The sequence below is a fragment of the Lampris incognitus genome, chromosome 2 (genome assembly GCF_029633865.1).
Source record: "Lampris incognitus isolate fLamInc1 chromosome 2, fLamInc1.hap2, whole genome shotgun sequence".
Classification (NCBI taxonomy): domain Eukaryota; kingdom Metazoa; phylum Chordata; class Actinopteri; order Lampriformes; family Lampridae; genus Lampris; species Lampris incognitus.
In genome coordinates this window covers 11269302-11279478 of record NC_079212.1, presented here as the reverse complement: position 1 = coordinate 11279478, position 10177 = coordinate 11269302, and positions in this window count along the sequence as shown.

Genomic DNA, 10177 nt, shown 5'->3' with positions numbered 1-10177 from the left:
CCACAGCTTGCAGTATCTTCTTACAGGGATACTCAAGGTTACGTTCTCCTCAACCAGCAAAACTGTGCTACGGTAAGAAACACGCGTGGCTCGGCTCGATCGCTGCTTGAGACTCCTCCCACAAAACAAAAATGACCTCTCCCGCGTTCCCTCTTCCGTGTACCCACAAGACCTCTCTCTTAAAGCGACAGTACATGTATATGACGGTCGTTATAAAACATACATAAAAGTAAATAATGACATAAAATAAAATGTAGTAAACACAAATAACAGCACACAGACAGGATTTGGTGATATTTCATACTCAAACAAAATAAAATAAAAACATTAATTTTAACCTGGTTACACTTGTCTTACTGACATACGAATAATTCAAGAATGAGCCGACTTCGTAGGTTCTTAACTGTGTAGCTTTTACTAGCGTCCGTCCAACATACAACCTTCATCACACCGGTCTTTGCAATTGCCTCAGCTAAGTCAGGACCAACACTGACAAAAAACTTATTGAACTCATTTGCAACCATGGCCATGTCATTAATAGTTGAATTATTTCTAGTCAGGAAATGGTTTGGGTATCCTGCCTTCCCACTTCCTTTTTTTAATAATGTCATTTAATGCATTCCATGTTTGTTTAATATTGTTTTTGTTGTCCTCTAGTAATTTACTGTAACAATCCTTTTTGCTGATTCTCATAATTCTATTTAATTTGTTTTTATATATCTTATATTTTTGATCAGCTTCTGTTGTTATTTTCTTTAAAATTCCTTATATAATAAAATGTCCTTCTTACATGCATTTAGTATTCCTTTTAGTTAACCATGGTTTTTCAGCGTATATTTGTTTACCTACTTTCCTTACTAGTGGACAATATTTTCATACAGCGTTACTACTATAATGGACAGAAATTATTCATAGGCCTTATTTGCATCTTCTGCATAAACTTTATTCCATCCTTGTTTCATTAGGTCTTCTTTAAAATAATTGGTAGCATCTTGTGTTACGTGTCATTCTGAAGGTTTGATATCTTTCTTGGTCATGGTACAGCTCTGGATTATTGTAAAGTCTGGCAGATGGTCACTTATGTCATCTATTGTTATTCCACTTACTACTTTGCGGTCAATGACGTTGGTCAATATGTTGTCAATTAGGGTTGCACTGTGCGTTGTTATTCTGGCTGGTTTTGTGACTGCGGGATATAGGCTGGTACTGTGTACATGGAATTAATTAACTCTGTAGTTGAGTTCCGGTTATGGCGAGGGACTAGGGGGTCGCACATCTCAAGCTCTGCAGCTACCGTGTAAATTAATCCTACAATACTAATCCGAATCTTGTCTAAAGTCACGCAATACGTGTATAAGAGTACCCAGAACTAAAATGTCAGGGAAAAACCCGAAAGAAAAGGCAAAGAGAGAAAAAGAGAAGGAGAAAAGGAAATCGCGACACGAGGAAGAGGCCGAGAAGGTTAGCGACGCCATGCAGGTTGAAAATATGGCTAACGAAGGAGACGACCACGAGGAAGAAGATGACGAGATGTTAGACACAGATAAGAATAGCAACCTAGATATCATGAAAGCCATACAGTCTTTGAAAAGTGGACTTTACAAGAAAATTGATGGAGTGCAAGCGACAATTGCGGATGTAAAGAAACAAATACAGGAATGCACGGGCCGCATGGAACAGGCCGAGCAACGGATTTCTGACGTGGAGGACGACGTTAAGAAGCTAACACCCCGAGTTAGCACGCTGGAAAACACCGTCACAAGCCTGACTGACAAAGTGGAGGACTTGGAATGCAGGAGTCGGCGAAATAACGTAAGGTTGGTGGGCCTACCGGAGAAAGAAGAGGGCCAGGATGCACCTGCATTTCTGGAGAAGTGGTTGCCGGAGGCTCTGAACATGGATCCGCGGGAGGGCTTGGTAGTGGAGCGAGCTCATAGAATCGGCGCTCCGGTAGACTCTCGCACGGGTCGTCCAAGGACATTGATCATGAGGTTCCTGAACTTTAAGGACAGGGAGCGAGTACTAAAGGCAGCCAAAACCAAGGGACAGGTCCTTTACAAGAACACGCCGGTCCGTTTTCACATCGACCTCTCTGCTGGGGTGCACAAGATGCAGCGCGACTACGACCAGGTCCGGAAGAAGCTGAGAGACCAGGGGATCCACAAGCACAGAATCATCTTTCCAGCCCGGCTCCTGGTAACACACGACGAGAGACCCCACACCTTTCAAACCCCAGCAGAAGTGGAGCGGTTTATTCAATCCCTCGGATAAGGACTGATGCAGTAGGCTATTAAGCTCACTTTATTTTATTTTATTTACATTTACACGAAAGATGTAGCTACGTGTTCGGGCTGTCGCCATTTTGTTTTTGTTTAGGCTTTATTTTTCTACCTGGACAGGACGGAGTCTGGTTTATAGCTAGACTATTCAGCTTTTGTGGAATGCACTTAACCCTGAATGAGAGACAATGTCCAAGCACCAGCCGAAATGACATGGGCACATCCAAGTAGGCCTAGACCTAAGGGACAGAGAGAGTCATCATCGGTTTATGCGCCTGTCGGAGGAAGGAAGGCCCAATGCATCGCGGACTCTTGTGACCAGGCTACAGACTTTTCCCTCTCCTCGTCTTCCAGTCTGCATGCACGGGTTCCAGGTTTGTGTATGTGCTCGGATGGTTAATTTTATATAAGCCTACATGTTGTTGGCGTTGAACAGTTCATTAATGATGTTATGTGTGATTAGTATTTAGAAAAAGTAAGATAGCGAGCTGGAGCGAGAAGAAAAGAAAAGGTAGAGAAACTCGTTTTAGCGGTAGTTAAACGTGGGATGGGAGGGGATGTCCAGAGTTCATGGACTTTAGGTTCGTATGGGGTTGAGGGTGGGTTGTTGTGGTTTCATTTTATTATTTATTCTTTCATCAGTGGGTGTGGTTTGTTAAAGTACTTCTTCACTACGGTTCCTAATATAACATACCGGAATCAATGTCAGAGAGTTGTAAGGTAAAATTTACTTCGTGGAATTGTAGGGGTTTGATCAAACTCACAAAAGTGAAGCAGGTAATGAGCAGGATAAAATCCTTGAAATCAAAAATCGTTTTTTTACAAGAAACACACATGGTGGATGAGGACGTTCCCAAAATAGCAAGACGATGGCAGGGTCAAGTGTTGTCTGCTCCTTACACCACTCATGCTAGAGGGGTTATGATACTAATTCATAAATCGGTTCCATTACGGGTACAGCATGTAGTTAAGGACCCTGCAGGGAGGTATATTATAGTCCAGGGTAGGTTATTATCTGAAACCTTAACTTTGATAAATGTTTACGGCCCCAATGAAGATGACTCTAAATTCTATAATAGTCTGTTTTTGACTGCTTCAAATCATCCTGGGAAATACATAATAGCTGGCGACTTTAACTGTACGTTAGATCCTTCAAAAGACAGGTCAACTGGTTTAGATGATACCCACAGTAAGTCCAGAAAGACGATACACCATTTTATGAAGGAATTAAATTTGTTTGATGTTTGGAGGCATGGTAAACCGAACGCAGTAGAGTATTCCTGCTATTCCGGTACTCATAGAACTCACTCACGCATAGACTACTTTTTGGTTTCAGCGCTACTTGTCTCCAAAATAGATGAATGTCATTATAGTAGTATAGTTCTGTCTGACCACGCTGCAGTATCCTTGACCTATGAAGATAATAACTTAGTGTGCGACCCCCCGAGATGGCGTTTTCAACCCGGGTGGCTTGCGGATCCTACATTCATAGATTTCTTAGATAAGCAGATTGACCTGTATTTTGAATGTAACAAGTCCCAGACTTCTGCTAGCACAAGGTGGGAGGCTTTCAAAGCCTTTATCAGGGGCCAAATCATTTCCTTCACTAGTTCCAAGAAAAAGGCTACACGACTTGAAATGAAGACATTAGATGAGGAAATTAAAAAACTGGAAACAGAAATATATAATAATAGAAATATACCTACAGATGTTCATACAAGACTGCTACTGCTTAGAGCACAGTACAATGAACTGGCAGCTAATAAAGCGGCTGCTGATTTAATGAGACTCAAACAGTCCTACTATGATCAGGGGGAAAAGCCCGGAAAACTTCTAGCATGGCGCATTAAACAACAACAAACAGAAAGGTCTATTAATTGTATTGAAGTCCCAAGTGGTAGAACTACAGTGGACCCGACAGAGATTAATGAAGCCTTTAGAGACTTCTACAGGAGATTATACAGCTCTGAGTGCTCTCCTAATCTGGACACGCAAACACAATTCCTAGACAATCTTAATATTCCTAAAATTTCGGAAGAGGAAAGTAGAGTATTAGATCAAGATGTAACTGCATTGGAAATTGCAGAAGCAATTGGGTGTATGCAGGCTGGAAAATCAGTGGGTCCAGATGGCATCCCTATAGAAATTTATAAAAAATTTCAAACCAAATTAATACCACCCCTCTTGGAGATGTTTCAGGAATCCTTTGAGAATGGTCTTCTCCCTACATCTATGAGGGGCGCCCTAATCACTTTACTCCCAAAACCGGGGAAACCAAATACAAAATGTGAAAATATGCGTCCAATTAGTCTCCTAAATTCTGATACAAAAATACTCTGTAAAATTCTTGCAAGAAGATTGGAGGATCTTCTACCTAGAGTAGTGGGAGAAGACCAGAACGGATTCATTCAAGGGAGACAGGGTTTTCATAACGTTAGACGAGTGCTCAATATTTTATACAGTCAGAGGGAGGCGCCTGACACGGCCTTACTTTCACTTGATGCAGAGAAGGCCTTCGACCATGTTGAATGGCCTTATCTGTTTGAAGTGTTAACACGATTTGGCCTTGGGGATACATTTATCAAATGGGTAAGATTGCTTTGTACAGGGCTTACTGCAGAAGTTTTGACGAATAGTAAGGTTTCTAAACCTTTTAACATTTGTAGAAGTTGCCCTCAAGGGAGCCCTTTATCGCCTTTACTTTTTATCCTAGCGATAGAACCATTTGCTATAGCGGTGAGGACACAGCGATATTTATGGAATTCGAGAAGGACATCTGGAGCACAGGGTAGCACTCTTCGCCGATGATGTGATATTAATGCTTAAAAATCTGCATAGATCTATCCCAGCGCTCCTAAGCCTTATTGAATCATTTGGGAAAATATCTGGTTATAAAGTTAATTACTCCAAATCATCTATAATGTTACTGAATGAAACAGAGAGGAAGAATGGTCTTGTTTATGCTTCTACCTTCAACCCAACAGACACATTTACATATCTGGGAATAAAAATTGTCCCTGAGGTGAATAAGATTGCTCAGTCAAATTATGAGCCCATCCTGGACGCTAGTATTGCTTCGATAGAGCGTTGGACATCCTTACCTATTTCAATGATCGGCAGGATTAATATCCTAAAGATGAATATACTTCCCAAATTTCTTTATTTGTTCCAGAATATCCCCCTACCCCCTCCTTCATCTTTGTTCACGAAAATCAAGAAACTGTTTACCAACTTTATTTGGCAAAATAAACGTCCTAGATTACGTCTATCTTTACTTTATCTACCATATGATCGAGGAGGCCTGAAATGTCCAAATATCCAATGGTATTACTGGGCAGCACAATTAAGGTCGATTATGTTTTACTTCTCATCTGGAAGTCCCCCAGCTTGGATTGATCTGGAAGCCTGCTCTGTTAAACCAGGCTTACCATTGCACCTGTATTTGTATTCAGCAGACCGTAAATATCTGAAGAAAAATACAGACAACCCTATAATATTGAATATGATTGATGTTTGGTTCGATGCTTGTAAGTATTTGAATATAAATATGTCCCGGTCACGCTTCAGTCCTATTTGGGGTAATGCCAATTTCAAACCAGGGCAAAATGATAGGGGATTTAAATTATGGGCTGAAAAGGGGTTAAGGAAAGTGCAAGACATGTACAGGGAGGAGGATGAAGTATTCATGTCCTTTGAGGAAATATCTACCAAGTATGACATTCCAAGGAATCATTTTTTCAAATATCTTCAGCTAAGGAGTTTTATATCATCCTGTCAAAGCCATTCATTAGACATTCCTACCATTTCTATATTAGAAGTTGCAGTCACAAAACACTGTTATGATAAAGGTTTAATTTCAACTATGTATGACTTATTTGTATCTGGATCTGATGAATCATCAGAGACAAAACTGAGATTATGGGAGGGAGATATAGAGGAGGAAATATCTTTAGAAGAATGGAGTGAGGCATGTAAAGAGGCCCAGAGACAGATAGTTAGCAGCAACCTAAAGCTTCTACAGTATAAATGGCTGATGCGTACATATATAACTCCTGTTAAATTGCACAAGTTTAATGACAATATTCCTGATACCTGTATTAAGTGTAGTGAGGCAAGGGGGACGCTGTTTCACTGTATATGGGAATGTGTGGAAGTGAAAACCTTCTGGCAAGATGTTGTTGATATGATTGATCAAATTTTGTCAAAGAAATTACCATTGAGTCCAAAGCTTTTTATTCTTGGTTTATATCCTACCACCCCACATTTACATAGCAATGAGTTCAGATTTATAGATATGTGTATATTACAAGCAAAACGTGTAATTGCTCTTAATTGGAAAAGTGTTGATGGACCAAGAATTGGTATGTGGGTTAAAGAAATGGCCTCAAACATGTCAATGGAAAAGATAATGTATATTGTTAGACGTAAACAAAGTGTTTTTGATAAAATCTGGGGATTGTTTCTGTACTTCCTAAGACGTAATACTAATGTTGGTAACTTGCTTAATCAAGAACAAGCTCTGGGGGAGTAGAACAAATCTATCTGACTGTTTATATGCGTAAAAGCAACTGAAAAAAACCACACCCTCTAATCAGTCTGTGAAAGAAATTATTGTTATTATTATTTTATTTTATTATTTTTATTATCTTCTTTAACCCTGCTTTGAATTGTATTACTTGTTATAGGGACAGGGTTATGGGGGGGGGGGTGAAAATGTTTGCTGCACTGTGCTATTACTTGTTTTGATGTAATTTGCAAACAAAATTCAATAAATATATTGCTTAAAAAAAACTCTGTAGTTGAATTGTGATCTTGTGGGTTTAACGAGTCAATGTTGAAATCCCCACAGATAAAAACCATTTTCTTGTTATTTATGTTGGTATAAAGTTCTGATAACTTTTCTCTAAAGGTGTCAATGCAGGAACCAGGTTTTCTATAAATGCAGCTAATTAGTATATTCTTTGATTTCCCCATGTCTATTTCTCCTGTGATACACTCCATGATGTCATCCAAAGCAAATGACATTTTACCAACACAATAACTTTTCTAATTTGTATCTATGTACAATGCAACCCCCCCACCCTCTGATTGAGTTCTGTTAATGAAACAGCTTTCATATCCCTTCATCTCGACCATGTCAGTTTGTCCCTCATTAAGCCAAGTTTCAGATATTGCCAGTGCTGTGAATTTTTTGTGCAGTTGTCTTAAACAGTGTTTGATTTTTTTGAAACGTTTGAATTAAGACTCCCACAATTGAAGTGACTTATTGATATTGATCCATCCATATTTACATTTCTTTTAAACTGGTCGTCTGTATAGTATTCACCATCACTGCGAGTATTGTTACCAAAGTTATTTTCAGGGGCAATGTCATTTTCTATGTATTGTGATTTATGATCCGTATATTTGAAGGTTTTCAAGTACTGTGAGAAATTAATCCATGCATTTATAACAAGTAGACTAGACTACTGTAATGGACTCGTCACCGGCCTCCCAAAATCAGTTGTGCGCCAACTACAGTTAACTCAAAATGTGGCAGCATGTGTTCTCACCGCAACTAAAACGCATGAGCACGTTACGCCTGTTCTGAGATCTCTGCAACTAGAATCGATTTTGAAATTCTGTTAATTGTATACAAAGCGCTAAATGGACTTGCACCACACTATATCAGTCAATCAATCAATCAATCACATCTTACTTTATTCAGACACATAGGTCCATATTTTTTTTTAAAAAACAATAAAAATACAACACAGGACAACAACACAAAAATATAGCTAAGACAGCAGTTCACAAGTCCACAATGATTAAAACCTAGACAGACATTTGTTCCAGTGTTTCCAGAAACAAGAGGAGCAAGTTGTGTAACTTTGCGTAGGCTCGGTTACAACCATTATAATTAAATTTTTTGAATCAATTAATCGACACATAGATGTGTGCATAAAATTGCTCAACACAGCATGAAAAGTGGGGACATTACTAGTCACAAACACGTGACTTGCACTTGTCCCATCTTGGAAGCTTGAGCAAGATTCTGAACGCATCATCATTATATGCTACCTGCAGCTTTTTCATTCTGGCTTTGCTATAATGGCACCACAAGTGGGCAGTATAGCGTGGAGTACAGTAGGCCCTAAAAAGAGCAGCTTTAACATCGTCTGTACACATGTGAAATTTGAGTGCCAGCATGTTGGCTTGTGCGTACAGTTTGCAACACCGGCGCTGCACATGATCGTCGTCACACAGCTCATTCCTGATGATGTGACCCAGATATCTCACTTTGTTGACCACATTTGGTGCTGGGTCTGCCATGAGGAATGAAGGAAAAGTCTGCTTCTGATCCTCCTTGGTTTTAGCAACCATGACAACACTCTTTTTAGAGTTAAATGTAATGTCATGCTGCACACCATGACTTGGGCAGACTCTGAGCAGTTGCTGTAGGCCAGCACTACAAGGGGACAGGGGGACTAAGTCATCGGTGTACATCAGATGGTTGATAAGACTACCCCCCTCCCCCACCATACAGCCAGTCTTACACTCTTTTTAGAAAGATCATCCATATACACATTGAATAGAGCAGGTGGCAGTACTCCACCTTGTCTGACCCCATTGGTCACTGGGAAGGGTGCAGATATACTCTTACCCTGGCTAACTTGCATGGTTTGATATGAATACCAAAAGATCCTTATCAAATAAGGGGGGGGGGGGCTCGCTCTTGTAGTTTAACTATTTACCACGATTAACTCGGTCAAAAGCTTTGGACACATCCAGACAACACATAAATGCTGTAGTGTTATGTCTTCTATACTTACTAACAACTTCCTTCGACGCACAAATCTGGGCCATGTTTATTTTTCCAGCCACACCGATTGTAAAGACCTGCTAATTACTTACAAACCAGCAAGGACTCTCGGGTCCAGTGGCAGCGGTCTCTTAACAATCATCCCTCGTGCTGGGTCTAGAGCAGGGGAAGCTGCGTTTTCTATTTATGCCCCAAATAGATGGACCCCCGCCTGAGAACCTGAGAGAGGCCCCCCGCACTGGACACATTTAAAAGCAGGTTAAAAACCTTACTTTTTATTAAAACAGCCTACGGCTAAGTTCTTGGTGTTTGTGTTTCGTATATTTTGCTATTTTTTATATATTCTGCTGGGATTGTTGTTACTTTTCATTGGTTTTTATGGCCCTTTTATTTTACTAACACGGTTTTAAACTTGTCTGTACTTTTATAAAATGCGTCTGTACTTTTATTTATCTCATTTTATGCTTTTATTTCTATCTTATCTTTTGCCTGCAAAGCACTTTGAATGACCTCTGTCTGCCATGATAAGGGCGCTACACAAATAAGCTCGCCTTGCGTCACCTTGCCGAGCACAAAACCTGCTCGTAAGCATTCTGCTCGTTTCTAGACGTGCACGGCCAGCTTATCGTTTCCCAACAAATGCCATTTTAGGACAGATTTGCAAATTGCTTGACCCAACTCCCGTTTGCCAGATGACTCGGAAGATTTACGTAAAACGTACAAATGCTGTTGTGGGTCTGCGTACTGTGTTTACTGTGGACCTTTAACAACATATTGCCAGAACAGGATATTGTCCCAGACCTGCAATAAAAGTATTCCACAACGCTGCCACAAGCGGATACTCGAGAAAGTACCTCCAAAGAGGGCTCTAGTCTTCCTTCCACAAGATTCCCCATCTCTTAACTCGGACGCTCCTCTGTAACACGGAGTGCGACTTATTAATGATTCACTACGTCACATGATGGAGCGGCGTGCACATGATTAACGTGCTGACGCAATTCATTTTTGGATGTCAAAAAACTTGTCAGGTTTTTTTTTTTTTTTAAGATCTGTGCATTTTCTGCGCCTGGGACCGTACAGAAGCTTTCAATGTACA